This window comes from Haliotis rufescens, unplaced genomic scaffold (assembly GCF_023055435.1).
Source record: "Haliotis rufescens isolate VD_foot unplaced genomic scaffold, xgHalRufe1.0.p SCAF_6, whole genome shotgun sequence".
Taxonomy (NCBI): Eukaryota; Metazoa; Mollusca; class Gastropoda; order Lepetellida; family Haliotidae; genus Haliotis; species Haliotis rufescens.
Window position 1 is genome coordinate 47,351,814 of NW_025964334.1, and position 27,498 is coordinate 47,379,311.

A 27,498-nucleotide genomic window follows, 5' to 3' on the forward strand; every position below is an offset into this window, starting at 1 on the left:
ACCAAGCCCTTACCATAATGCTTTAGCCCTAAAAGAAGCAATAGTAGCTCCTTTTTAATTAAAATGGAGTTGTTTGTGGCTCTCAAAATTATATGTTTTTAGAGACTAAGCGTTAGTCTAATATAAGGTCATTTAGATGTCAAAGTTCAATATGAGACGTATTTTGATTTGATTTAGGATGCACAATAATAGACTCATTGTGTCGTATTTCCTCTTAAAAATATTTGTAAGATAAACATGAATGAATGAATGAACGAACGAACGAACGAACGAACGAACGAACGAATAAACGAGTTACTGAAGTGTTTACTCATGAACTTAACCTCGAGAAGAAACAAGCCACGTCAATAACGCGACCACAATTAGCGCGTTTCACTGGCTTGTTATATCCCGTGTGAAAATAACAAGAAGATATACAAAGAACTATTGGCAATTAGCCCTGGGGTTTACAATCCCAATGAACGACCGAACACATCACGGGTAGGCCCGTTCACCAGTGGTTGACACCGCTTTTCACAATGTGTACTTAACCATGACGTTCAGAGCACGATTGAAGAAGCGTGAAACATTGACAAAATTTGCCTCTCTCTTACGAAAAGCAAGGCATATGTGAGCGGCATACGGGTATGTAGAAGTCTTCACACCACGGCATACCTCTGGCTGTGACATACCATGTATATCTGACACTGACAGATGTAACTTCAGAAGCGCGGACACAATGAGACAGTGTAGTTAGCCGGCGGACATGTCTCTCGCCGTTTACACACAGCGTGCGCGAAGGACGCGTACGACAGTTGGGGATGTTGCTGTTGTGGGCGGAGACGCAGTTGAGATGATGTGTCCCCGTGTGTGCCGAGTCTAACTGTAAGTACAGACTTTTGTTTCTATAGGTAGATATGTGTGTCAACAAACGCACTATACACCTATACTCCGTGAGGATTGTTACTACAATGGAATGTTGTCTAGCGTGATAGGCCGATAGTATACCTGGCGATTCAAGGTTATATGCCCTCAACATAGTAGGTATTTGTAAGGGATTTCTAAATCACAGTGACAGTGGGAATAGCGACTTACTTTTTAACTATATTGTAATGTTTGCTACCGACAGAACAAGAACAGTGCATTTACTGTTTACTGCATTTACTGGCCGTTGATCTAGCCTCTTACATACTTGGACTGTCATGATTGTGTAGATACGGTTATTGGTGCATGGTAGACATCCCTTTACCGCCTCACTTCTCTTCATAAGAAGAGTGGCTGCCCTTGGATTTAGCTATCAGATTTGCTGATGATATGTTCATGATATGTTCATGATGATGTGTTCATGGTGATATGTTCATTTTTATGATATGTTCATATTCATAATAAGTCGATGATATGTTCATGGCGATATGTCGAAGAAAATATGTTAGTTCATGATATGTCAACGATGATATGTTCATGATATGTCTATGATGATATGTTCATGTTCATGATATGTCAATGATGATGTTCATGTTCATGATATGTTAATGATGATATGCTCATGTTCATGATGTCGATAATGATATGTTCTTGATATGTCTATGATATTTTCATGTTCATGATAAGTCTATGATGACATGTTCATGTTCATGATATGTCGATGATGATATGTTCACGATATGTCTATGATGATATGTTCATGTTCATAATATGTCAATGATGATATGTTCATGTTCATGATATGTTAATGATGATATGCTCATGTTCATGATGTCGATGATGATATGTTCTTGATATAACTATATGTTCATGTTCATGATAAGTCTATGATGACATGTTCATGATATGTCTATGCTGATATGTTCATGTTCATGATATGTCAATGGTATGTTCATGTTCATGATATGTCAATGATATGTTCATGTTCATGATATGTCGATGATAATATGTTCATGTTCATGATATGTTCATGTTCATGATATGTCGATGATGATATGTTCAAGTTCATGATATGGCTATGATGATATGTTCATGTTCATGATACATCTATGTGGATATGTTCATGTTCATGATATGTCTATGATGATATGTTCATGATATGTTTATGTTCATGGTGGTATGTTCATGGTAATATATAATATGATATATTAATACATGTTCATTTGGACATTTAGTTTGCCCGTGCAGGTGCGATAGCGGGAACATATATACGTGTCTGTGACCTACCTACATATGCATACATACCAGCTGAGTTAAGGCAAAAGTTGAGCTTCAGGTTGTCATATGTCCCGATTGTCAGAGTGTGTAGTGTAAGTGTTGTACCTGGAGTAATATAAAGTACAGTTGTTATGCGTAGAGAGCAGCGATGTGTACACTGCTGTGCAACCATTCATGAGTAGACAGTTTACGTTATACATTCAGCTCAGCTTAAAGCGCACAGTTTATTTCTCATACACATCACAGGTTAAACACGAATCCAAACTGAATCAAAACAAGAACAATACCCAACAAACTAAAGCGGGGTGGGGATAAAAGACGTTTGTTGATGTAAATTATACAATAATAGCAAGTAATTATCTAATATCATATCAAATGAATATAATATCACATGTTAGTGCTGGTAAATACAATTCATTACAGTGACTGAAATACAGAGCTGGGTGAGATAAAATTCATTACAATGATTGATCTACTGGGTTGAGTAACTGTCAATATAAGATCGCAACAAAGAATGAAGAACGAAGCGTGGTTTATTTCACGATAAAACATTGTTCTACCATGACGTCATTTCTGGAGATTCGAACATGCACTCGCATCTTGATGACGTCATAAATATAGAATACTAAACGAGCTCCCGTGTAATACCAATTTTATGAAACGAGTGAATAGTTCTGGTATCTGACGAGCGAAAGTGAGTCAGATACCACAACTATTCACGAGTTTCATAAAATTGGTATTACACGGGAGCGAGTTTAGTATTTTATTTATTACTTGCCATTTACAACGTTTCTAGAATTATACTGTTGAGTATGAATAGGCTGACACCTACACGATCCACGGCATAGTCCAATTGAGTTTAACAGAATAATACTTCAAACACGTCAAAAGTTGAAAGGTATGAATTTAATACCATACAACGGTCCACCTTTAGAATTCACAAAATTATCGTAGGGCTAAGACTATCGCAACTCACATACTTTAACTTAGACTAATGACTGTCGTTGCGCTACAATACGATCGCCTTGTGGAACGGGCCTTGTACCTCAAACTTTACAATAACGTCACAATACCATGCCATGTGACGTCACCCTAGCAGCAAGATTGCTGGGGTCATCGAGTGTGCATAAGCTCCTCTCAATGATCTATCAACTCCACACGCAATGTCTTTGAATAAGCATAGAGATGTTGAGAGCTTTCAATATTTGTTCGTGAAAGGTGTTCCGAGAGTACACAAGCACGCGTTTTGGTATTACACAATGTGTAATACAGCTGTATGTTTATTAAACGGGTGATCTCTTCACGGGCAAGTAATAAATATAGAATACTAAACGTACAATAACGTCACAATTCCCGATGACGTAATTTGTGGAATTTTGTTGCAAGATCCATCGGCGAAACAATGACATGTGACGTCACCCTAGCAAGAAGGTTGCTGGGGTCATCGAGTGTGCATAAGCTCCTCTCAGTGATCTATCATCTCCACACGCAATGTCGTTGAATAAGCCAAGGGTTGTTGAGAGCTTTCAATATTATTTTGTTCGTAAAACTTGTTCCGACAGTACATAAGAACGCGTGTTGGTATTGTACAATGTGTAATACAGCAGTATGTTATTAAACAGGTGTCTCTTTACGGACAAGTAATAAATTGGACGACGTTGTTTTTGAGAGGGAAGTGTCAAGTAAGTGTTCCCCACAGATATGGCTGGACAGCATTGTGAGAATACCAAAGTTACCCCCCCACCTGTACAAAATGTTGATATCTCAAATAAGAAATAAACGACGAGTGGCAGGCTGCGCCCCTCATGGTTTATTCTCCCTGCAGTGTTTTATTGTACGATGAACAACTCTCACTCAACGTCTATTTCTTAAGTAAATGGAATCCCATTTAAGTCTGTGTCAGACATGTTCTACAATTGTTCTACAATTCATTACCATGAGGTGAAGGTGAGGTGAAATGGGGTTTAACGTCGCGTATATATACACTTATACACATATACACTTATATAGCGACCTGCATGCACGTGCGCTCCCCGGGCGTTGATTGTACTTCCCCGGGCGTGATTGTACTAGTCCGGACTGATGCCGATTTATAGTACTAGCCCACTGAGATACCCCACTCAGACACAGTATACTGACTCCGAGCCGACCAGTCCTTGTTTTAGCCCCTTGATGCCGAGCGTCAGACAGGATAACAACAAGTACCATCTTTTAACGTCTTTTGGTATAACGCGGCCGGGAATCGAACCCCGTACCTTCCGCTCTCCGGGCTGACGCTATACCACCAGGCCACGGAGGCGGTCCATTACAGTGAGTGATATACAGAGCTGAGTGCCTGTCAGTAAACTGAGACCCGCTGTAAGAGGTGAAATGGGGTCCAACGTGGCGTTCAAGATTATTGCACTCATAAACTATGCATGCACGTGTGTGTGTCTGTTTCTGCTTGTTCGGACCATGGACCTATATAACCTATCCGTGTTCGGACTAATGCCGATTTTAAAGTGCTAGCCCACTAAGATACCATGCCGCAGATTAACACGAATATACAGTAACGTACAGATACAGTACACTGACTCCGAGCCGACCTGTCCTTGTTTTAGCCTCTTAATGCCGAGCGCCAGGCAGGCTAACAACAAATACCATAAACGACTTTTGGTATGACGCGGCCGGGGACCTTGGGACCTTTCTCTCCCCGGGCGCTCTACCACTAGACCAAGGAGCCGGTCCACACTTTAAGCCTGTGTCAGACATGTTCTTCAGAGCTGAGTGATTGTCAGTAAACGCAGACAGGACACTTACATGATCTCAAGACGTATTTTATATGGGTGGGCCCTAATGGAGTTGACTATGGTAAGGTTGTAGTAGGGTGGGCGTGGCTTCACCTTATATTGAGGAATGAAAGGGGAAGTGAAGTAAGAGGTGAATGTTGTCTATTTACGCCAGACTTCCAGTGGCTGATGGCTTGATCTGTGTCCCAAACTATCGGGGTGCGATTACATGCAGTCAGCCAAGCCACAAAGCCTGACCACCAAATGTCCCTTTTAATAGACTATTTTTGACAAGCTTCTCACGGGGCCAGTTCTTTCCCAGAATTCTAAAGAGAAGAAGTAGTTCCCGTACGTGCATCTTGTACCTGTGTAGTAATTATCTTACGTGCATCTTGTACCTGTGTAGTAATTATCTTACGTGCATCTTGTACCTGTGTAGTAATTATCTTACGTGCATCTTGTACCTGTGTAGTAATCATCTTACGTGCATCTTGTACCTGTGTAGTAATTATCTTACGTGCATCTTGCACCTGTGTAGTAATTATCTTACGTGCATCTTGTACCTGTGTAGTAATTATCTTACATGCATCTTGCACCTGTGTAGTAATTATCTTACGTGCATCTTGTACCTGTGTAGTAATTATCTTACGTGCATCTTGTACCTGTGTAGTAATTATCTTACGTGCATCTTGCACATGTGTAGTAATTATCTTATGTGTATCTTGTACCTGTGTCGTAATTATCTTACATGCATCTTGTACCTGTGTAGTAATTATCTTACGTGCATCTTGTACCTGTGTAGTAATTATCTTATGTGCATCTTGTACCTGTGTAGTAATTATCTTACATGCATCTTGCACCTGTGTAGTAATTATCTTACGTGTATCTTGTACCTGTGTAGTAATTATCTTACGTGCATCTTGTACCTGTGTAGTAATTATCTTACGTGTATCGTGTACCTGTGTAGTAATTATCTTATGTGCATCTTGTACCTGTGTAGGAATTATCTTACGTGCATCTTGTACCTGTGTAGTAATTATCTTACGTGCATCTTGTACCTGTGTAGTAATTATCTTACGTGCATCTTGTACCTGTGTAGTAATTATCTTACGTGCATCTTGTACCTGTGTAGTAATTATCTTACGTGCATCTTGTACCTGTGAAGTAATTACCTTATGTGTATATTGTACCTCTGTAGTGGTTCTCTCATGCGCATATTCTACATCTATAGTGTCAAAATCGAAAATGCAAAAAACAGTTAAATCAGAATGATATCTCTTTTACCCTTATGATAAACAGTATTCTTTTCCAAGATAAATGGTCATTTTTTTAATCAACTACACGATCCAAATCAAACTCTGAGATGATAAAAAAAATCCCGTACAAGGCCTTTTTCGACCTCCCGAGCAAATATTTCAAATATGGAAACCAAAAATAGATGCTCCTATTGATCAACATAACCGTTAAACCAGCCCAATACATACACTCTTTAGATGTAGACAACCATAGAAGAGGAATACAACCCAACAATACTTCTGACTTTATACTTATTTCATCATTCATTCAATGGGGTCAGTTGTCCTCGATATACCATTACGCTGAACAATTTCAATAAAGAGCACAAATTACCTCTACGCCTGTGCGCCTCCTACACAGGCGAGTACACACACACTACTGTAGATACATATTAGTGATGCTCACAGAACGTTGTACGCTGTCACAGATGGAACATGTGTACTCTATGACATACATTCCACTATAATGGCCACATGGCTTGAATTAGAATGTACATACAAAATTTGATTCATTTTTGACGCGCATACCTGTTGATGCGGGCGGTTAATTACAGGTATGTCAGATCAGTACGATTGGTCATGATAGTTAGATGACGAAGGTCTTGGTGACTGAGTTTGTATGGGGTGAAGGTGAAATAGAACGTGAAACGGTGTCATCCCGATCGGTCGAATATAAAATTATAATAAGAATAGAAAGTATTGGTTGACCGATCGGCACTGTATATTCAAGTGTATTGGAGTCAATGAGTGAATATAGTTTTACGTCGCTTTTAGCAATATTCAATCAATATTCCAGCAATATCACGGCGGGGGACACCTGAAACGGGCTTCTCACATTGAACGCATGTTGGGAATCGAACCAGGGTCTTCGGCGTGACGAGCGAACGCTTTAACCACTAGGCTACCCGACCGCCCCTCAAGTATATTGGAAAACAGAACAGTTCACTGTTAATCAAGTAGGGGTGTAGGGGTGAGGAAAAATAAAGATAGACTGTGGATGTCAGCACTGTTTTATTAATGGCAAGTGAATTGTGTTATTTAGCTAATAGCATAGAATAAATAGGAATAATTAAAAGAGATACAGTCGCACATGGTGTTGAAAACATGCAGTTTATCTTCACACACCCATCACCGCGGAGTTCATAACAAACGATTTTTGAGTTTATTCCCACACGCCCAGATCAATTTTATTCCATGTATTCAACCGATCAGGGTGTAACCAGTTTTTTCTAGCTCCCCACCTGTGTCCTTTTGTGCAATCATAGACGATAATGGATAAAAATACAATGGAACTTTCTTTACAGTAACTCTTTTATTATGTTATGTCGCATCTCTCTTACATCTGAAACCTATTTAAGAAATAGAAGACGATTGGGAGTTGTTTATCGTACAATAAAACACTGTAGAGAGAATAAACCATCAGGGGCGGAGCCCCGAGTGGTTTATTCTCCCTGCAGTGTTTTATTGTACGATAAACAACGACCACGAGTCGTTTATTTCTTATATGAGATATCAATATTATGTACAGCCTCTTTAAGGATGTTGATAAAATATGCAAGCTTTAAAAATATTTACCAAAATTTTAATAATGATGAGTATTGGAATTCCACCTCGGAAATGTCGGACAAGTCCATTTATCAAACAGGTGGGTTAAGTTTGGTATTTCCCGAATATTCTCACAATCCTCACGTCGATCATCTGTACCGTTTCTCCTAATACCGACTGTCATATCTCTCCCACTTTTGTGTTTATCTGCGTAGCACGGCTACATCTATGAGAAACAACTTACTAGACACTTCCTCTCAAAAATAACGTCGCTTCGTTCTTCTATGTTCTTTGCGATTTATCGCATAGCTATCTTATATAATATTGTATTGGTATTTTTGATGTTGTTTTTATTCATATTCATATGTGTACAGAAGGGAAATGGCGGCCCGCAGAAGGCGCTGAAAGTAAGTTTTACAATGGGAAAAGGAGGGGTAACCAAAAGGAAAATAAGAGTAACAAAGGGGAAAATAAGTATTACCGAATGGAAAGAAAGTAATACAAAGAGGAAGATATGTGTAATAAAGGGGAAAGTAAGTATTACAGAGAGTAATGTAAGTATTACAGAGAGGAAAAGAAGTGTAACAAAGGGGAAAGTAAATATTACATAGATGAAAGTTAGTGTTATATGAAAGGAAAGTAAGTATTACTGAGAGGAAATTCAGTATCACAAAAGGGAAAGTAAGTATTACTGAGAGGAAATTCAGTATTACAAAAGGGAAAGTAAGTATTACAAAGGGAAACGTGAGTGTAACAAGGGGGAATGTAAGTGCAACAAAGGGTAAGTTTAAAGGAAATAGTAGGTGTTATGTTTGTAAAAGTAGGAACTTTGTTGTGTGAACACGTTAGTAAGACGTAAGGAGATGTTACGCCGTACAATGGATATACTAAGTTGTACGACAGATATACTAAGACATGCCATGGAAATTGTAAGTCATACGAAGTGAGTTGTACGAAAGGTAAACTAATTTGAACGAATGCTATTTGAGGAGAGTAAGTACATGTATTACATATGTTTTGTAACTGGCCTGTTTTGAACGAGTTTTACTCATCAAAAAAATTACGGAGTGCGTATTACGCGATTCCCCCACCCCCCCCCTGCATGTTGATGGAATGCAGTAAAGTGACACTTTATTCAGCCTACAGCGACTCAGCTGTTACGTTGTAATATATATACATTACACATCTCGCCCATTGGCATATGCACTGAAAGGGAGAGGACGTCGACAGCTGCACGGGACAAGGGACACTCCAGCAGGTGGTATGTATGGCCAGGTTGAGGGCTGTAGTTACACTCCACTCTGTCAGTTTGGTGGCATCCCTGTGCTTCCATAGGTTATTGTCTCATATTACCCGTGGGACTGACGCATAACGCATCAGAGGCATACAGAACTAATTACATCATGACAACCAGGTACCATACAGAATACGTACTACATACATACATAGTTGACGTAAGTGAGATAATGTTTTCGTGAAAATATCTTGTTTATGATTTAACAATTCTTTGCAAGTATCCGTAAGTTGAGAATAAGTCTTTAAGCTTTATCCTACTGGACCTTTTGGTACATTATGTAAATAAGATTTGTTTGGTGTAACAAACCAATAATTTATTAAACAAATGATACTACTCATCACCCATGTTCGCATCGGATTCTGCCTGGTTCAGATGGTATGGAACTGTTAGACCTCCTGTATGTTAATATTTCTCGTCACCACCTTTTACACAGAGAAATCAGACAAAGTGAAAAAGTTACTCTACTGTAAATGTAAGAAATATAGTATTTAGTCTGACTCTTGATCTGTCTCCTCTTTTAAGGAAGTGAAAAACATTTTGGGATATCAAGTGCGGAAAATACCCGAGATTATCTGTTATCAGATGCCCTTAATCTGCCACGAGTATTATGTATTGACAACACTGATTGGTGTATCCATATTGTGACGTTATCTATAGGTTAAGTGTTCAGCAAACATTTGAATGTCATAAAACTGTCCCAGGTACCTACATTGTATTCTACCCGTGAAGATCTGGGTTAGAATAGGTCTTCAGCAATCCATGCTTGCCGTAAAAGGCAGCCGTGCTCGTCGTAGGTGGCGACTAAGGGGATCGGGTGGTCAGGCTCGCTGACTTGGTTGATGCATGTCACCGTATACCAATTGCGTGGATCGATGCTCATGATGTCAATCACTGAATTATCTGGTCCAGACTAGATTATTTACAGAATGCCGTCACATAGCTTGAATATTGCTGATGAGGCGTTAAACAATAAACAAACGAACATTGTATTCTGAATTTTTGCCCCCTAATAAGTGAATGCATCCTCATGGAAATATAGCGCCGAGAAAACTGTTTCAAAACTACAGCCTAGTCCTAGGGTGTAGCATAAGTCTTAAAAGAACATAGGCCTATTTGTATATGATACGCACTGATATGGTCTACTGGTCAGGTTAAAGGTCAGCTATCAAACGACCTCGACGGAACAGACCCGAATCAATTTCAGTCAGCTGTGGCGGGTATTGAAATTGACAATGATGTAGTGTACATAGACATACATTGGACGAACATGCTTCTTGATGGTATGACACTGATTGGCTTTGTTAACATAGTGTGATTCGGGGTTCAGGGTTGTAGTATTTAGTTAACAATGATAAGAAAGGAACGTTGCTGGTAATTTATTTATTGTCGTTAATGGTGGAAATATATAAAATATCAGGCCTGTGTCACCTACTCGCTGTCGTTTGATCGAGGGTTTGCTGGCATAGAGGCTGTCATCGCCGGGAGCTTCAGTATAGAGTGTGAGTTTCATTTTCAATTCGCTGTGGAAGATTATGTACCATGTAATATATCTTTTTGGGGTGTAATTGTAAAGACAGTGGACACGTTCCTTCTGAATGTTCGTTGTATAAAAATCAAGATATCCAGACAATATTCGTCATAATGGTAGGACCTGGCATGCTGGCTAACTTTATTACAGGGATTCGCATTGCCAATCTCACACCGTTACCTGACAAAAACGATTTCTTTTCAAAATGGATATACTCCTCCAGGCAGAACCGTTATATTATCAGAGATCAAGTATGCTCCTCCTTGCTAAGAGACCGACCATTTCATGTCCGCAGGCTGGGGCTGCGATTGTATCGAAAAAAAATTGTCCCCGAATTTTCTTGAAAAATATAATCAGGCTTCAGACTGTTCAAAAATAAAACCAACATGCCTGCATCAAAAATTGAAAAATGAAAGAACTATTGTTATATTTGATTATGTCTATTTAACCATCAATCCTTCCTGCAATACTTTGTACAAAGTAATCTGTGGCTAGGTAATTTTGTGAAAAAATAAACTGGTTCAATGAAGACTGGGTTAAAATGTGAATTTGTAACCGCACGACCATGCCAAAAGGAGGTTTTAAATCAAATTATATTTTAATAAATAAAACCGTGTAGAAATATTCTCTGAGTGTTGACTCAGCGCCCGTACAGTTAATCTTTTGGATATAATATCGCCAACATAAGATTTTATTATTTTCTTAATGTATTGTTTTTATCTGACCTGTTCTAATTTTTAATATACCAATGCTAATGACATTCCACATACATTTACATTCTGTACAAATTAAGTACTTGAATAATTCAGTCTTTGATAAACGTACAGTATATCTGAGCACTGTAAACTTAAATTTAGTGTATTGTCGACACTGACTGGCATGGTCTTATAGTATTAGAATATAACATTAAACAATGTTCATAATTCCAGGAAGAGTTTAAATAAATACAAGCAAACATTATTGATATATTATACCAATTTAATACATCAGCTAAGGCGTATCCGGTTAAGTCTCTGTCGACCAGTCAAAGTGAACGTGACATGTATTTCCGTGTGTGAATGTCAATACCTTATGTGCCCTTGACCAGGAACGTAAGAGAGGTCAATGGCGTTATAACTTTCTTTTAATAACCTTTGTTTCTTTGTGTCGCTAACTTGAAAGCAACACGAAATGTTGATACTACTCTCAAGGTTCATGTTCAAACAAAAGGCCCTGTATTTGCCAAATTAAATGTACCATGCTATTTGAGTATTGGGGATTTTACCGCCGCTTCGTGTAGTAAGGCTCTGTTAATCGACCAACTAGAAAAAAAACAAACTTCCAAGGGATCCCGTTGAGATTCCAGGGTACACTTCCCGTGCTTATCATAACACCTGGCAATTGAGGACAGGGTGGTTGCAATGTGTGACGGGGCTGTTTCTATGTTGATTACAACTTTAACTTAAAAGTCTTGATTATCTAGGTATTGGCTGCGACGTTAAACAACATTCACTCACTCCTTCCGTGAAGAGTGAGTGAGTGAGTGAGTTGGGTTTAACGCCACTTTTAACAGTATTCCAGTTATATCACGGCGTGTCAGCTTAATGTGGGAGGAAAGCCCGAAGTGATACAGGTCTCAGACGTTTACCACTTCGGTGAAACCCACGTGCAATGGAATGGTGTTGACAAACCTAGAAACATAGTCGGGGCGAACCGGGATTCGAGCCCACAATCATAGGTTTCTGGCGTGCAACTCTGCACAGCGAATCGCGGCGCCTTAGAAGACTAGGCTACCCGTGCCATCCCCCATCCGTAAAGATCTACGCAATGATTCGATCCTAAAGTGCTTCATCAGTTCAGACATATAGGCATATAGCGCATACATAACCCTGTAAAGATCCGAGTTAGAATTGGTCAATTATCCATGCTTGCCGTAAAAGGCGACTAACAGGATCGGGTGGTCAGGTTCGCTGACTTTGTATCCCAATTGCGTAGGTCGATGCTCATGATGTCCATCACTGGATTGTCTTGTCAAGAATCACTGGATTGTCCGGACGCGATTAGTGACAGACCACTGCAATATAACTGACTGAGTGCTACGCTAAACAACTATTTCTATTTTTTATGCCGACGCTGCGCAGTGTGGTACGGCCTTAATCCCAAACCATAGCAACGCATCATATAATTGCATTTATATGACATCCTTAAAGATTTAGTCAAAATGCGCCGGGGGGAAGGTTATGAATATACTGTAAGAGATTCAAGTCTCCGCATACATGAATAAATCTGGAAATCTAATAATTCTTCATCCGAACGAGAGTCAGGTTATTGGAAATAGATATCTGAATGACCTTAGGCTCTGAAAGCTCTCACACATTAAGTGATCAAAACTTGTTTTCATTTTCAATTTTGTAACGAAATGGCTGTTACTTAAAGAAAATCTAAATTATAGAAATGAGATGTAGAAACATATACATACATATTCTCTGGTCATACAGTAATATCTGTCTAGTTTGATCAATAGCATCCTCATAAATATATATTGCAAACAGTAAGAATGAAAAAGAGATACCCCGATTCAATTGGCATAACAATGTTTACTCATGAATAGCGAGTAATGGACAAACGTCGTTGTTTAGGTGTTGACGTGTGGAAATGATGGTTTTCAATCAATAAAAACACTTTGCTTTTCAAAACTCTAGAACACTGTATCTGTGTGGTGTCTCAGAGGGCTAGTACTGTAAAACCGACATTAGTCCAGAGTAGCAGGCACTCACATACACACACATACACAAACACACATACACACATATATATACACACACCCACACATACATGAATGCACATACACACGTCGCTACGTAGGTGCAATAATCATGAACGAGACGTTAATCTCCATTTCACCTCATTTCACCTCATTTCACCTCATCTCACCTCATTTCACCACACCTCCGTACTTGACATCATATCATTACATCGTTATTAAGCCTTCTGAAGCAATCAGCGTCTTGTTTATTTGTTGCTTATGGCTTATACTCAGCAATATTCCAGCTATATAACCCGGTTTATAGATAATCAATTCTGGACCAGACCACTCTGTGATTGACATTATGGGCATCGTCGGGGTTCGATGACATACAATCAACCGAACCATCGAATCAGTCGCCACTTACGACCGCGATGCAGAGGTTGCTGGGGGCCTAACTCGGAATCCCCAGGGGATAGCAATCGGTTGACCAGGTCTTTTAATATCCTTGGAAAATATTTATGATCCGGAGCCTTATTGTATGAACTACGGTAAGAATGGCCTTCAAACCAGTCCAACAGACATGGCATCCTACCTTCCTACGTGACATTGTCAATCAAAAGAAATTAAAACTGTCACAATAAACAAGTCTGCTATGTATGTACAGGTATTGCAATCGATCGCGTAAGGTATTCAAATGGACAGGAATGGAGGTAGTTGCTGGCGTATTAATCAATAACGTGTTGTATTTAAAGGTCAGGTATCTCATACGACGGGCCGATCAATTCCCTTTCAAACAAATCGTGTCGGACACCATCTCCCGCCCTTCAGCCACCTGTTGCACGCACCGACATCGGTAACGTCTCTTGCGCCACTGCAGAGTTGTAAATAACGGCATAAAATTACCTGAACGATATATGAACGTAAAAGCGTTACAACCACGTGTTAAATACCGCTCATCAAGTGATAGCTGAATGTGAAAACGATCCTGCACATGTCGTAAATGGTGGGTTGAAAAATAGGTGCTGATGTATGCGCATTGTAGTCAGTGTTGGGATGAGGATTGTTATTGTCATCAGCACAGCAAACACTACGCTTGTTACTTTGCTACCAGAATCATCATCATCATCATCATCATCAACATCATCATCTTCATCATCATCATCATCATCTCCTCCTCCTCCTCCCCATCATCGTCATCATCATCAGCAATACCATCACAAGTGTAATTATCATCATCAGCATAACAATCATACATTTATTATGTAAAACCTATGCCGACGGTGATGATGATGATGATGATGATGATGATGATGATGATGATGATGATGCTACTATTACAAGTGTCATTACTAAAATACGAAGGGGTCATCGAAATATATTTCACCACAATTCGCATTTTCTGAAAAAAAAAAAACAACTGAAGAAAGCGAATTATAATTTTCAATGTTTGGTTAAATAAACAGAAATACCATACTAGCTTCCACGACAGTAAAATACAGTGTCAATTGATTTAACAACCACTAAATTCTTTTAAAAAATGGCTTTAAGGGTGAATTATTAGCTTTCACTATATTAATTTGCAAGGTCAGATATCCCACGGGTCCTCCATTAAATTGTAAACTAATACTGGATAACTGACTATATTATTGATACGAACTTGTAGAATTATTAATTGTATATTAACCGCATCAAATTTCCAATGTAGCTTCATGCTGGTCATTGTCGGCCCCGCTTTGAAGTGTCTAGATAATTGACAGTTATTTTAATATCACTTACGCGTTATCTGATAAATTTCATATTGGAACATTTGCGTTGTAATCATCTGAATAGCAACACAACCTCACACAACTGTCGCACAACCACGTCATAGACAGTGCCCGGATGAACATATGCCGAGTGACGTCACACTCACGTGACCCAAACTTATCGATTCGGCCTGTGGGACGTCGGTTTCGTATGGGGTCAAATGAACGCGTTTACTGCATGTAAGCCAAGTTGATTTAGCCAGCGGGGACCTAAAACCACACAGCCCACGGACTGGTTAGATTCACACTGTGCTAGCTAGCTTACACAGCAAAATGGCGTAACGGACCGGGAATACGTTGACAATATATCTGTAAGTTGACAATCGGTAGCGGGATTTATCTACCTGTCAGGTGAATTGGAAAATGTGTGGCGTACCTGGTTTGCTCTGTACGCCTGGTGTCCTGGTTGGGGTTTGTTTTGGTGATGGTCTGCAAGTTTCAATAAAATATCCTATTTCTTTTTCCTTTTGTTTTCTCTTTGCTCTCTGTATGTGGTATGCGGTCTTTTTATTACCTTAACAGCTGTTGGCCAGAGACTTTGAAGCTTGTGTCATACCTGGAATTATGTCATTGACGTGTAAACATTGCGGGTGGCAATCATTCATGTTCATATATGCTATGTAATATTTTGCATGTTCATTTTTAACATGATGAGGAGCGTTTCACCTGCGTTATATTGAGGTAAGATATTGCATGTCGATTTCGTGTAGCTGTGTGTGTAGTGAAAGTATGATTCATCGCCTGGCAGCGATAAGAGACAGCTGATCTGACAGAGTAAATATACAACCAATTTCGGAATTACCGATGGAGGAAACACCTGCCAAGGGCAAGTCAGTATAATTCCTTTAGCTCATCAGTGAGTGAACGAGTTAGTGAGTGAATAATATTTTGGCCAAAGTTAATTAAATCTCCGAAAATTGTGACTTTTTTGAATGACGGTAAAGTGAGTGACGTAGGTTAATATAGCTCTGAACATTATTTCGATTACATGTGTATTGAGCGTGTCTGCTCAATGAGGGAGGAAAGCCCGAACTATCTATAGCTTGGTCTTAAAGACATGTCACTGCAGTCTTACATGAGAATACACTGTTCTGACGTTAATATTCCACCACTATTCAAACATCGTCGATATCATAAAACCATATTTATATTTTTAATATAAACTGCTGTTTACAATGCCTTTGATGAACAGACAGATATGGAAATTGCGTAGTTTAAACTTTATACGTACAGATGAATAAAATTGTATTGTATGTTTTGGATAGGTGAGCCATTTCTTGAATAATTCTCGCAAAGTACTATTGGCATCGTTATAGAACCAGTGTTTACTGAACTATGTTAAACCTATAGTGCATGGCTAACACACTTATGCCGGCTTCTCGAATGTAATGTCATTAAAGCTTTGACTTCCCGTGTCTATGTGGCCAGAAAACAAACAAAGGCAAAGCATCGTAGATGGAGATCGCCGGTCTCTACATTGGAGCTCCTGCAATATATTAAAAAGAATGACATACATTAAGTCATCGTTGATATTTTAACCTGTTTGTCTGTCAGGGAGTGTCATATATTCACTTATCGTTGACATGTTAACCAATTTGTGTGCCAAAGAGGGTCATATATTCACCCATCATTGATACGTAATCCGTTTTGTCTGTAAAAGAGGGTCATATATCCACTCGTCGTTAATAATTTAACCGATCTGTCTGTCAAAAAGAGTCATATATTTAGCTCATCGTTGATGTGTGAACCTGTTTGTCTGAAATGTGGTATCACATAATAGCTCAGAGTGTTAACCCGGAAGGCCGCTCAGGAACGCCATATACAAGCTCATCGTTGACTTTTTATTCTGGTGGTCTGTCAAAGAATTCCATATAAAAGCCCATTGTAGATCATAGCCGGGACTGTATATAAAAATACCCTATACTTACTCATTGTGAACGTGTTAACTCATTTGCCTGATCACAAGAAAAATAACAACCCTTTTGTTGAAATGTCTGTCTATGGTTTCCCAGACCAGATACCCCATTTCCGATATGCTAAACTGTCAGATAATTTATGTACCATGATATATGTGTGATATGTAAACCTGCAAGTCATCACTGTTTTCTCAATATCGTCACTGGTTTCGGCAGCACGCAATATCGCTCACTCCCAACATTGTTGATGGAGCGCTACAGTCAGGGTATCTGGCATGGGGCCTTTGTTGACCGTGTTAGCAACCACTGCCTTGCCTGTCCCAGTGTCCATGTTGTGTACATGCTTCAATGTCAGGGCTGGAATATTGCTGATATATTGCCGGATTCCTAAGGTGAACTCTTTGTGAAAGTTGGCTTGTATTGTCTGTAAAGTATAGAGTGATTAGAATCCCAGCATTCGAACTACGAGGCAGAAATGTACTTTGAGAAACTACTCACCACGGTCCATATGTTCCATCTGAAGGTCCATTGTTCCATTTGAAGGTCCATGTGTTCCATCTGAATGTCCATGTGTTCCATCTGAAGGTCCATTGTTCCATCTGAAGGTCCATTGTTCCATCTGAAGGTCCATTGTTCCATCTGAATGTCCATGTGTTCCATCTGAATGTCCATGTGTTCCATCTGAAGGTCCATGTGTTCCATCTGAAGGTCCATGTGTTCCATCTGAATGTCCATTGTTCCATCTGAAGGTCCATTGTTCCATCTGAATGTCCATTGTTCCATCTGAAGGTCCATGTGTTCCATCTGAATGTCCATTGTTCCATCTGAAGGTCCATGTGTTCCATCTGAAGGTCCATTGTTCCATCTGAATGTCAATTGTTCCATCTGAAGGTCCATGTGTTCCATCTGAAGGCCCATTGTTCCATCTGAAGGTCCATGTGTTCCATCTGAGGGTCCATTGTTCCATCTGAATGTCCATTGTTCCATCTGAAGGTCCATTGTTCCATCTGAAGGCCCATTGTTCCATCTGAAGGTCCATTGTTCCATTTGAATGTCCATGTGTTCCATCTGAAGGCCCATTGTTCCATTTAAATGTCCATCTATTCCATCTGAAGGTCAATGTTCCATTTGAATGTCCATGCGTTCCATCTGATGGTCCAATTTTTCCATCTGAAGATTCGTGTGTTGCATCTGAAGATTCATGTGTTCCATCAGAAGATTCATATGTTCCATCTGAAGATCCATGAGTTCTTCTGAAGATTCACTTGTTCCATCTGCTGTCCCAAGGCTTCCATCTTAAGATTCATGCATCTGAAGGTCTATGTCTTCCATCTAATCTTCGAAAATTTCCATATGAGGATTCATGTGTTCCATCCATGGAGTACACCGATTAATGGCCTTGATTTCATGTCAATTCTTCTCACTACATAGTGACAAAATCACATCAGAATTTATTCCTCGTTCTTAAAGGGTTTTCACATGTAGTGTCACATATAGTACTACATGCCAAACGGGTCAAATGTAGCCCAGTTGTCATAGGTGCCTCCTCACTCAACTGTGCAGAATTGCGGTCCGTATATTAGCTGCCAGGACCCGCTGACAATTGGTTTGGATCCCAGGTTTCATTGATTATGATCTGACAGATCCATAGCCATACCCACGGGGCTCGTCAAGGTAAACGTCACAACTTACGTCACATCGCGCTTTCCTACAAGATAAACCCGATACGTGTTTTTTCAAAGCATCCCCGTTCATAAAGCCACATCAAATGTTTTAAAGATGTATATCGGGTTATCTGTGGTTCGACACAAACGGAGCGCAGATCTAAGGATTATGCCCACACGTTAACGTTACATTTGCAAAACGATCCCCTGTCCCTAGCAGTTTCATTGCACTAGAATAATGTCTTGTACGTTTTCAGAATTAAAAGCCCGTTAATCTCGTTTTTATAACTTTGTGAAAATGTTATATTATTGCTCCGGGACTTATGTTCGGCAAAGAATGTACGAGTAGTACTCTTGTAGTATTCTAGTCACTGCAACAGATGCAGCACGTATTGGGTTATGTCTGTATGAGCTTGAATTAAGCTACATCCGTACAATGTCCTTGAACTATTCACTACTCCATGGATTTTGCATTCGAAGCAGATACTGTATGATCACGTTCGATGCATGATCAAAGTTTTCAATGTATCGTACATAAAAGGAACCAGTTCATTGGGGTCCATTTCTATGTGTGATAATTTTTTAATGTATCATGCATACAAAAAAACCCAATTCATTATGGGTCATTTCGATGTGTCATTAATCTTAGATACATCGTGCTACAAAAACAAAACAAATCCATTTCAGATCGCTACTATGTGGCCTAATTACTATAATGCATCGTGCATACAAGAGAACCAAACGATAGGGGTCATTTCCAAGTGTTCTGATTACTTTAATGTGTCATGTATGCAAGGAAACAAAACAATAGGGCCCATTTCCAAGTGTTCTGATTACTTTAATGTGTCATGTATGCAAGGAAACAAAACAATGGGGCCCATTTCGATGTGTTCTAATTACTTTAATGTATCATGTATGCAAGGAAACAAAACAATAGGGCCCATTTCCAAGTGTTCTGATTACTTTAATGTATCATGTATGCAAGGAAACAAAACAATGGGGCCCATTTCGATGTGTTCTAATTACTTTAATGTATCATGTATGCAAGGAAACAAAACAATGGGGCCCATTTCCAAGTGTTCTGATTACTTTAATGTATCATGTATGCGAGAAACAAAACAAACAGTAGCGGCCATTTCGATGTGTTCTAAATACTTTAATGTATCATGTATGCAAGGAAACAAAACAATAGGGCCCATTTCCAAGTGTTCTGATTACTTTAATGTATCATGTATGCAAGGATACAACAATAGGGCCCATTTCCAAGTGTTCTAATTACTTTAATGTATCATGTATGCAAGGAAACAAAACAATGGGGCCCATTTCGATGTGTTCTAATTACTTTAATGTATCATGTATGCAAGGAAACAAAACAATAGGGCCCATTTCCAAGTGTTCTGATTACTTTAATGTATCATGTATGCAAGGATACAACAATAGGGCCCATTTCCAAGTGTTCTAATTACTTTAATGTATCATGTATGCAAGGAAACAAAACAATGGGGCCCATTTCGATGTGTTCTAATTACTTTAATGTATCATGTATGCAAGGAAACAAAACAATAGGGCCCATTTCCAAGTGTTCTGATTACTTTAATGTATCATGTATGCAAGGATACAACAATAGGGCCCATTTCCAAGTGTTCTAATTACTTTAATGTATCATGTATGCAAGGAAACAAAACAATGGGGCCCATTTCGATGTGTTCTAATTACTTTAATGTATCATGTATGCAAGGAAACAAAACAATGGGGCCCATTTCGATGTGTTCTAATTACTTTAATGTATCATTTATGCAAGGAAACAAAACAATGGGGCCCATTTCGATGTGTTCTAATTACTTTAATGTATCATGTATGCAAGGAAACAAAACAATGGGGCCCATTTCGATGTGTTCTGATTACTTTAATGTATCATGTATGCAAGGAAACAAAACAATGGGGCCCATTTCGATGTGTTCTAATTACTTTAATGTATCATGTATGCGAGAAACAAAACAAACAGTAGCGGCCATTTCGATGTGTTCTAAATACTTTAATATAGCATGTATGCCAGAAACAAAACAGTCGGGCCAATTTAGATGAGTTCTAATTACTTTAATGTATTATGCATGCAAGGAAACAAAACAATAGGGCCCATTTCGATATGTTCTAATAACTTTAATGTATCATGTATGCCAGAAACAAAACAAACAGTAGCGGCCATTTCGATGTGTTCTAAATACTCTAATATAGCATGTATGCAAGGGAACAAAACAATAGGGCCCATTTCGATGTGTTCTAATTACTTTAACGTGTCATGTATGCAAGGAAACAAAACAATAGGGCCCATTTCGATGTGTTCTAATTACTTTAACGTATCATGTATGCCAGGAAACAAAACAATAGGGCCCATTGCGATGGGTTCTAATTACTTTAATGTATTATGTATGCAAGGAAACAAAACAAACAGAAGGGCCCATTTCGATGTGTTCTAATTACTTTAACGTATCATGTATGCCAGGAAACAAAACAATAGGGCCCATTTCGATGTGTTCTAATTACTTTAACGTATCATGTATGTCAGGAAACAAAACAATAGGGCCCATTGCGATGGGTTCTAATTACTTTAATGTATTATGTATGCAAGGAAACAAAACAATAGGGGCCATTTTGATGTGTTCTAATTACTTTAACGTGTCATGTATGCAAGGAAACAAAACAATAGGGGTCATTTCGATGTGTTCTAATTACTTTAACGTGTCATGTATGCAAGGAAACAAAACAATAGGGGCCATTTCGATGTGTTCTAACTACTTTAATGTATCATGTATGGATCCTAGAGAATCTCTTCATTTTCAGAATACTTCAGTAATCTAGACTTGCCAAACATTATAGACTTCCATGGGCTGTATTGGATATATTTGTATAAGGGTCTCCATGACATACTATGGGGTTACATGTGCGGTCAGTTTTGGGCTGTGGCGCTTTATGTTGACGTATAAACCAATTCAGAAGCATATGAAATTGGCGAGTTCAACATACGATAACCATTCCTCTGTTATCTAACGTCATACAAGGCCAGTCTATCACAGAGTGAAGACAGCACCTCGCACAAGGACAGTCTCATTTCCTTCAGTGGGCGTATGGGGCGATTGTCCACGCAACACACTGCATGAAGATTAACGATCGCATGTGTAGCGATGGACCTTGCATGTGAAACGTGTCGGCAACAGAAACATGCCCGACTTATATCTCTAGTTTGGTTTGAGTGACAGCTTTGGTAAAATCTTTATCCAAATAATTATTTTGAACACACTCGGAGATAAAGGGTCAAATATAGTTTCATTATCGGGCGTATGTTCCCAATGTAAAGGAGGTCATGTGTCACTGAAACCACGCCCACGCCCGACCTGTTTTCATGGTGAGGCCCAACCTATCCAGAAATAACGTTTGGATAGGCACTGACATATTCATGGAAGAAATGAAATGGCTCAAAGATGTAATCTTATTGTTAGGCTGTATTAACACAAAGTTGACAAATTTCATTTTAATTTCATATGAAATAACTCGTGCCGAAATTAGTGAGTTTGCGACGCCGTACAAATTGATTGTGGGTTCGAATCCCGGTTCGCCCCGATTATGTTTCCGGGTTTTTCAGCTCCATACCCGTGCTCATGGGTTATAAACGTCTAAGACATGGTAAAACGCTTCAGGCTTTCCTCCCACAATAAGCTGACACGCTGTGATATAACTGGAATACTGTTCAAAGCGGCGTTAAACCCAACTCACTCACTGACTGATATGACCATCTGGTATTCCCAGTGGGCCAGTGTACACAAACAGAATGTACAACCACACCATAGCTCAATCTATAATGAATGAGTGAGTTGGGTTTAACGCCGCTTTTAACGGTATTCGAGTCACGGCATGTCAGCTTGAGGTAGGAGCAAAGCCCGTAGTGATGCAGGTCTCAGACGTTTACCACTTCGGTGAAATCCACGAGCACGGGTATGGTGCAGACAAACCTAGAAACATAATCGTGGCGAACCTGGATTCGAACCCACAATCATAGGTTTCTGGCGTGCAACTCTTCACAGCGAAACGCGGCGCCTTAGACGACTGTTCCACCCGTGCCCCCCTCAATCTAGAAACAAAACTATATGCAGAGAAGACACGTTTAACGTTGACATGGCTCAGTGGTCTAATGCGATGCAATGCATCCCTTAGCGTACCCGGATCCGCCTACCATGGGTTCAAATCCCAAATTGTCCCTGGTCATGACCATTGGTATGTAAGCATCATAACCTTTCTGGGTTTCACCAAATTCGTTCACTCTACGACCAGCGACTTTACCGTGATATAACTAAACTGCCAGGCAAACCAAAGTATACACTTGAAATTGCGTTTGACTGAAGAATTATAAACGTTATAAGAACGTCACTAGGCTGAAAAGATTCGTCCCAACACTGCAAACGTATGGTCCAAAACACAACTATAATACAGGTATCAAAAACATCACCATCGAATAACCATATCTTTTTTGTTTCGTTTTTAGCCACCATCAAAAATTGGTGTATACTTATTTTACCTAGAATTTTATTTTTCTGTTCAAAGCAGCTTTAAACCTCACTCACTCTCTTTCAGTATATTAAGGTCCTTATCAACACTGTTATATCATAGTTAAATATATGTTGAGCTAACACATATCAAAGTAGCATTACGAAAACATCAGTTACATTTTATTCTACTCCCATGCATTTAAACAGGAGAAACAAGTCATGACCTTGAATTCAAGGGTTTCACGTGAAATGTACTATCCCCATTTGTTAGGAACATCCGGGTAACACGGTTAACGACGTCATTACCGACAAGCCTATCAGATGCATTGCTGTGGCCATCAATCATAAGTCATGTTCATTCATAACTTGTCAGATGTCTCAAGGCTAAACACGATGACGTCTGTGGATTGCCAAACTCAAGTTCTAATCTTGTAACTGCTATCCATATCATATTAATCAATTGATTTAATGAAGAACGTCAAATATTGATAAAACACGTTTTCATATTTGGTGGACATACGATGCGGTGATTTTTTTCTTTCGAAATCTCTATAACATTTTTAATGTCAAACTACTTTTCTGCTTGAGGACAAACAGTGTACAGTTAAATTATTTGGATCTGCTGTATGTTAGTATACATAATACATTTTAATATAAATTAAAGTAATCTTGTTTATTTAGGACAAATATACATATTGCTATAACATACATTACAATGGTATAAATAGTTTTAAGCACTTAATGCCTCAGGGTTTCCACCTTAGGCTTTTCCAACACATTAAGCTGAAACGCCGCTCGAAGGGGCGACAAAATGCACTGTAACCATTCAAAATTCATGAATAACTATATGTTATTAATTTTATTACTGGTGTCATCGACATATTTATATGTCAATAAAAAACATTTAGTTTATGTGCTGTTATTTCAAGTTCACTGCCACAAATTTATCACTGGGTGCTTGTCGTTTGTTATCGACCATATCCTAACCAGCACGAGACATATGTAGTGTCGTGCAAGAACTGATCAGCTGTGAGTGAGTTGTGTTTAACGCCGCTTTTAACAGTGTTCCAGTTATATCGCGGCGTGTCAATTTAATGTTTGGGGAAAGCCCGAAGTGATGCAGGTCTCAGACGTTTACCACTTTGGTGAAACCCACGAGCACGGGTATGGTGCTGACAAACCTAGAAACATAATCGGGGCGAACCAGGATTCGAACCCACAATCATAGGTTTCTGGCGTGTCCAGGGGACGCAACTCTGTACAGCGAATCGCGGCGCCTTAGACGACTGGGCCACCCATGTCCCCTTAATACTGATGAAACATTAGGTATATGCTATTGTAAGATCGATTGTAATTATACTTGAACTATGCTGGACAAACATTTATGTACCTATATTGTATTAATGTTTCGAATGATTTTATTTCGGAAAACATATTTTATATTCCATTTATTGTTTGATTTATAGGTGTTTGAAGATAATGCGGTCTATTAGAAAGCGTGAACCAGAATACAATTTAATGTAATGTAATGTAATGTAATGTAATGTATATACAGCGGAGTGTCGTTAATCAATGAGATAACGTTCTGTGTGGAAGCATCCAAATAAGAGATAGGTTGTAATGTCACTGATATCGTTTATGAGAAAGTAACTGACTCGCAACTCGGATTAAAGGATTATCTGGCCCTCGTGAATTAATCGGGTAAGTTCCAACCTTGTCGACGATTAATTCACGAGGGTCAGATAATCCGCTAAACCGAGTTGCGAATCAGTTGTTCTTTATTTTAGCCATAGTGTACATTCTGAGTCAAATGTAGAAAAATGTGGGTTTCCTGATCAGCTCAGTTACTCACTGTTGTTGGAAGGACGTCACATAAAATCGTCATGACGTCATGAACAATGGATGACGTCATCTTCAATTATTTGCGACAATGCGTTTAAATGACGTCATGTTGCTATAGGCCTCTTCGTAAACAATGAAAACACTGAAACAATTGGTACATCCTCGCCAATCGACACGAAGCATAAATTACAAGGTTCAGTGAGAATTACTGAAAAGAATTTCAGAGTAAGGCAGGCAGGCATTTCAAAGTGAGACAGGCAGGGATTTCAGAATGAGACAGGCAGGGATTTCAGAATGAGACAGGCAGGGATTTCAGAGTAAGGCAGACAGGCATTTCAGAGTGAGACAGGCAGGGATTTCAGAATGAGACAGGCAGGGGTTTCAGAGTAAGACAGGCAGGGATTTCAGAGTGAGACAGGCAGGGATTTCAGAGTGAGACAGGCAGCTATTTCAGAATGAGACTGGCAGAGATGTCAGAGTGAGACAGGTAGAGATTTCAGAGTAAGACAGGCAGGGATTTCAGAGTAAGACGGATAGGGATTTAAGAGTAAGACGGGCAGGGATGTCAGAGTGAGGCAGGCAGGGATGTCAGAGTGAGACAGGCAGGGATGTCAGAGTGAGACAGGCAGGGATGTCAAAGTGAGACAGGCAGGGATGTCAGAGTGAGACAGGCAGGGATGTCAGAGTGAGACAGGCAGGGATGTCAGAGTGAGACAGACAGGGATGTCAAAGTGAGACAGACAGGGATGTCAAAGTGAGACAGACAGGGATTTCAGAGTAAGACAGGCAGGGATTTCAGAGTAAGACGGATAGGGATTTAAGAGCAAGACGGGCAGGGATGTCAGAGTGAGACAGACAGGGATATCAGAGTAAGACAGGCAGGGATATCAGAGCAAGACAGGCAGGGATTTCAGAGTGAGACAGGCAGGGATATCAGAGTAAGACAGGCAGGGATATCAGAGTAAGACAGACAGGGATATCAGAGTGAGACAGGCAGGGATATCAGAGTGAGACAGGCAGGGATTTCAGAGTGAGACAGACAGGGATATCAGAGTAAGACAGACAGGGATATCAGAGTGAGACAGGCAGGGATATCAGAGTAAGACAGGCAGGGATATCAGAGTAAGACAGACAGGGATATCAGAGTAAGACAGGCAGGGATATCAGAGTAAGACAGACAGGGATATCAGAGTGAGACAGGCAGGGATGTCAGAGTGAGACAGGCAGGGATATCAGAGTAAGACAGGCAGGGATATCAGAGTAAGACAGACAGGGATATCAGAGTGAGACAGGCAGGGATGTCAGAGTGAGACAGGCAGGGATATCAGAGTAAGACAGGCAGGGATATCAGAGTAAGACAGACAGGGATATCAGAGCAAGACAGGCAGGGATTTCAGAGTGAGACAGGCAGGGATTTCAGAGTGAGACAGGCAGGGATATCAGAGTAAGACAGGCAGGGATATCAGAGTAAGACAGACAGGGATATCAGAGTGAGACAGGCAGGGATATCAGAGTAAGACGGGCAGGGATGTCAGAGTGAGACAGGCAGGGATGTCAGAGTGAGACAGGCAGGGATATCAGAGTAAGACAGGCAGGGATATCAGAGCAAGACAGGCAGGGATATCAGAGCAAGACAGGCAGGGATTTCAGAGTGAGACAGGCAGGGATGTCAGAGTGAGACAGGCAGGGATATCAGAGTAAGACAGACAGGGATATCAGAGTAAGACAGGCAGGGATATCAGAATGAGACAGGCAGGGATTTAAGAGTGAGACAGGCAGGGATTTCAGAGTGAGACAGGCAGGGATGTCAGAGTAAGACAGGCAGGGATATCAGAGCAAGACAGGCAGGGATTTCAGAGTAAGACAGGCAGGGATGTCAGAGTGAGACAGGCAGGGATATCAGAGTAAGACAGACAGGGATATCAGAGTAAGACAGGCAGGGATATCAGAATGAGACAGGCAGGGATTACAGAATGAGACAGGCAGGGATTTCAGAGCAAGACAGGCAGGGATTTCAGAGTGAGACATGCACGAGTTTCAAGACTCATATGGTTTCACTGTATCAACTTTTTACAATTCTTATCATTTTTTTACATCAGATTATTATAACTTCATTTAAAAAACTAAAATTTAGTAAATCAGTGCAGTCAGTTTCCTATTAATGTAAGATTTATAAGATATTTGGTCAAAATCCAAATGCATAGTAACTCGCATAGGTTTGTGGATCGGGGATTGCACACGCATTAATAATTTGGTGATGAATGTATTTGTTTCCAGTATATTTGTTGTAAAATGTCTTCAAGCTCAGAACAGATTCTCATTACCGCTATGTCATGTACTAAGTATTGACATGCAAATCAATACTGGTAACCTTCTGGACCCGATATT

The 27,498-nt window shown here is 39.7% G+C and overlaps 1 protein-coding gene across 6 annotated transcripts in view; it reads left to right on the forward strand.

Annotated features, from left to right (window-relative positions):
• Nucleotides 1-547: 547 nt before the first annotated feature.
• LOC124146934 (ras and EF-hand domain-containing protein-like) overlaps nt 548-27,498 on the forward strand; it is a 64,616-nt gene continuing 37,665 nt past the window's right edge. For 3 of the 6 annotated variants that reach the window (XM_046517503.2, XM_046517507.2, XM_046517510.2), the window contains exon 1: nt 15,266-15,458. The gene's annotated coding sequence lies outside the window, so the exon portion shown is untranslated. Of the gene's footprint in view, nt 865-8,989; nt 9,051-15,265; nt 15,459-27,498 lie in introns of those variants that run through there. The other 3 variants (XM_046517504.2, XM_046517505.2, XM_046517509.2) reach the window with 3 other exon arrangements.